The sequence below is a fragment of the Tachysurus vachellii genome, chromosome 8 (assembly GCF_030014155.1).
Source record: "Tachysurus vachellii isolate PV-2020 chromosome 8, HZAU_Pvac_v1, whole genome shotgun sequence".
NCBI classification, from domain to species: Eukaryota; Metazoa; Chordata; class Actinopteri; order Siluriformes; family Bagridae; genus Tachysurus; species Tachysurus vachellii.
Window position 1 is genome coordinate 25,556,502 of NC_083467.1, and position 5,000 is coordinate 25,561,501.

Consider the following 5,000-nt stretch of genomic DNA (forward strand, 5'->3'; position numbering starts at 1 on the left):
TAAAATTATTTTGTAAAATTAGTTAAAAACTAAAAAATATTAATTTATAAAAGAAATAAAAAGAAACAATATTGTAACATAAAAAAGACAAAGAATAAATAATAAATAAAACCTTTTAAAAATGATGAGAAAAATAATGAAATACAATCAGAAAAGACTTTTTACATAATTCCATTAAAACATTTCTGATTAAATTAATGATTAAAAAAATTCAAGTTTAAATAAAAATGTCACACAAATTATATTATGATCACTAAAGGCTTGCTCTCAAATTTTATTAGATTATGTAATAATAATAATAAAAAAATGAGAAAAACATTCTGTGCAAACAAAATCCCTAATGCACTTCTGTTAAGCTCAATGTAGAGATTCCTCACACACACACAAACACACACAAACACACACACACAGTGCTGTTATCATTAGATATAGACGACGTGATTCTGATCTCGTCTCTTCTGTACATTCCTTTCTAATCCTTTCACCCTCCACCCCTTTACCCACCGTCAGGATCCATTGAGCAGGAGACACTGTGACTTTGTTTTAATGGTGGCAACCCAAATAAATCTGGGGTGCCAATACTTTTTTATGAAGTAAGAAGAAGTCTTTATTATTGCCTCTCACACATCACATATAAATTACAACACAGTCGAGCACTTTTCTTTACACATCCCTGTTTTGGAAGTTCAGGTGACTGCAAGGGCAGCTAGGGTACAGCCCCCTGAAGCAGAGAGGGTTAAGGGCCTCACTTAAGGGCCCAACAGGGGCAGCTTGGTGGTGCTGGGGCTGGAATCCTGACTTTAATCGTTTGAACCACGACTGCCATCGTGGACTATTCGTGGACTGCCATCATGAAATATTATACTGAATCAGTGAGCTAGGGGTTATGCTAGCACTTGTGTTAGCCTTCGCTCTAACTGATTATTAGCTTTAATGTGACAGATTTCCTTTTTCCATTGAAACTAGACATGATGCTGTTAAGAAGCAGTTAATCCAAATTATACTTGAGAAATTCTCTAATGAGATTGTGTATACAACAGGATAAGATAAAACCATGCTTATATGTTCATCAGGAACGGCAAGTAGGAACTAAATGTGTGAGGTTCTGAGTAGAAACTGTAGAAAAACACCAGACTGCTCGCTCTTTATTATCTGAACAGTTTAATCATTTACTAATAGAGGAATAGTTTGAGCTGAATATTTAAAAAATTGGAAGGAAGCAGAGCTCGGTGCTGTCTTTGGTGAGAGTACATAACCGGTAAAGTTAGCTAGCTTTGCTAGTCAAATCAAGGAACGATGCTAGTAGAAAGCAGAGCTTTGTGAATGCAGGGTTTTAAACCATAGTAAACTGTAAGGTTTAAGGAAAAATATGATTAAATATATAGTTATAGATGAACTATCTTTCTGTACATGTGTAGCTACAGCAGTCAGAGTGACACTGGTGGTCCTCCATCTCTTTCTTACAGTTTAACCACAAAGTGTGAAGATGCAGGAATGCAGATGTGTTTGGACTTGATCGGTGAGAAATAAATGTGTGTAAGAATGTGATGTTAGTCACGAATCTCACACACACACTCACATATTTTCATATTTCACACTCACTACAGCTCAGTGTGTGTGTGTGTGTGGTTTTGTTGTGATAAATTCATGTAGCTAAACAAAACAGCACAGCTTTTAAACTTGATCTGAAAACAGGATGCTTATGTCTGAATAACAAATGATTTATCTGATGAATATTGGCTTAAATTGTTCTCGTTATGATTTACCGAATAACTTAAATGACTCTGTTAATATATCTGAATAACAAACGATTCTCTACATGAATCTGAATGACGTAATCGACTCAATAAATGATTTTTATGATGATTCTCTGAATTACATAAATGATTCTGACTCTAGATGAATCTCCGTGGAAAGATTTACCGGCTAAAAGATTTTATTTTCTGAAAACGTTAATTAGCATGTTGTAAACAATAACACTTCGATTAATCCTTGGCTAATCTTTGGTGCTGTTTGTTGATAAGTACTTCCTGTTTAGGTATTTAGTATGAGCTTAGTGATTTAGTGAAAGCTCATAGGCCCCGTTAGGACACAAATACACAGTGGCAGTCCTTTATATTAGCAAAGACACTTATGAGATTAGCATAATTCACTCTTTAGGGCTAATTGGATAATCCAGTGTCCCAAACGCTTGTGTTTGAGTGCACTTGAAGGAAGTGTTCTTAATTCTTGCAAACAGCAGCAAATTTTTAAGAAAAGTTTAAAGCAGCATGAATTTACTTAGATGCTGTGGCACAAAAAGCAAAGTCAGAAGCAAAAATAAAGAGAACTTTTAGCTATTGTAGTCTATTCAGTAGCTAATAGCCAGCATGCTAAACAGCTAATTAGCATTTCACAAGAGCCTCACAAAGATCACTGTTACGAATCCTAAATCTTAACCCGGTCATGTGATCACTGTGATTTCCAACAGTGCTAATGTTGAGGTTTTTTCATGGTGGAACCACAGTTAATGTTACATGTAATTAAAACATCATGTCAGAATTTTCTCACTTATTTACTAACATTTCTGTCCCATTCTCACTGTCTGTGTCTTTAAACTGTTAATAAAGACATAGCAACTGCAGGCTTAGGCCTTGTTTTTATTGTTTGCTGCTATTCTGTGTAACCAGAGCTGCTAGCTAGCGAACTTGTGCACTATTAAGAGTATAAAACACAGTAAAAATGTTATCTGGCCTAATCCAGCCTTTCTTTATATATTTACATATATCTTTATTATAATAACATCTTGCATGTTAGCATGAATACTCTGCTTGCTCTCCTGTCAGAGAAGGAACTAGAGTGTTAGCTAACTAGCAAACTATACATCATGTGGTTATATGCTCTAATAGTCACTAGACATATATTGAATATATTGAAACATAATAGAGACTAGACAGCTGGTGCTCGTGTTCTTGATGTTGCTGCACAGGTAGCTGGAATCGTGAGCAGGAACACCGGAGCTGTGGTTCTTCATGCCGTCAGGAACGACACCAGCCGAAGGCAGTCGGAGATCCTGAAGAGAGACTTCAAGACCCTTGTGGAGACGTTTCACAGCACACGGCAAGGATCATCGTGTCTGGACCGCTTCCCACATACCAGCAAGGAATCCAGAGGTTCAGTAGACTTTTTGCTTTAAATGAATGGTTACAGTCATGGTGTCAGGCTCAGAATTTACTCTTTATTGATAACTGGAATGTTTTCTGGGAACGTCCTAGGCTATTCCGTGCTGATGGACTGCACCCCAGCAGAGAGACTCAGTGCGTCAGAGAGATAAAAGATAGGATGAGCTGTAATTTTCTGCTGTTAAACTCCGATAAGACAGAAATACTACTGATCGGTCCAAAAACCAGTACACAGAAACTCTCACAATTCAAATTCCATTTAGAGGGATGTACTGTTACTACTAGCTCAACAGTGAAAGACCTGGGTGTTATATTAGACAGTAACTTGTCTTTAAAATCATATCGCTCATATTACAAAATCAGCCTTCTTCCACTTTCGAAATATTGGCAAGCTGAGAAACATCCTGTCTGTATCTGATGCTGAGAAGCTAGTTCACGCTTTCATTACCTCTAGACTGGACTATTGTAATGCATTACTAGGTGGTTGTCCTGCATCTTTAATAAATAGGCTACAGTTAGTCCAAAATGCAGCTGCCAGAGTTCTCACTAGGACAAGAAAGTATGACCTTAAAACCCCAATTTTATCATCTCTACACTGGCTACCTGTTAAGTTTAGAATGTATTACAAAATGCTGCTACTTATGTACAAGGCTCTTAATGGTTTAGCTCCCATGTATCTAGCTAGTCTTCTAACACGTTACAATCCTTCACGTTCTCTGAGATAAAAAAATTCAGGTGGTAGAGCGTTTTCTTAGTTAGCTCCCAAACTTTGGAACAGTCTTCCTGATAGTGTTCGGGGCTCAGACACACTTTAGCAGTTTAAATGTAGATTAAAAACTCATCTCTTTAGTCAGACGTACACATTATACATCCCATAATATTGTGCTCTATTACATCAGACTTGCAAATATTATGAACAGCAGCTACGCTAATTCCTCTCCACTGCTTCTCTCTTTCTACCCATCCCGAGGCATCCAGAAATTGTACCAGCTCCGATCATCTTCTGTGCCATGAAGGTTTTGGACCTCCACTGAGATGAGGCTGACTCTGTGAGAATCCTGAGGCATCTAGAGATCTACCAGCTCCAGTTGGACACTGCGATTCTAACATTTGTCAGACTGTATATTTATAATCACACCCTCCAGTGTCACCCATATGAGGATGAGGTTCCCGTTTGAGTCTGGTTCCTCTAAAGGTTTCTTTCTTTAGAATTCATGGGAGTTTTCCCTCACCACAGTCACCTGAGTCACCACACACTTGCTCATTGGGGATAAATAAATACATACACGTTTAAATCTATCTAATATTAATCTTGAATTTTGTATTCTAATAATCTTTATATTATTCTTTATATTAACCTTTTGTTCTATGTTTATGTTCTGTAAAGCTGCTTTGAGACAATGTCAATTGTAAAAAGCGCTATACAAATAAACTTGAATTGAATTGAATTGAACTTTAATCGTATACATCATGGGTTGCCAGATTTTTCACATCCAAATCCAGCGTTTTAAGTTGGCAAGTTTCTTTGTTGCGTAATGCTAATCCCCAGAGGAAGCCTGTGTGTTTTTAGTGTTCAGGACCAGTCATGGGTTTTCTACACGTGTGACAGAGCGAGGAAGAGAAAATTAAGAGTCACACGTTGTATTGTGTGTGAGTGTGTGGCACTCACACACAAAACAGGAAGTTGGTGTTTGAGAGAATGTTCTGCATCTGCCAGGCCTCAGTGTCCTGAAATAACTTCAGAAGAAAAAAATAATAAGCTCTGACATGTGAAACTGAGATAACGAAATTTTATGTCTTCACCGAGGGCCAGAAGAAACCGCAGCTCCGGCTCCAGGG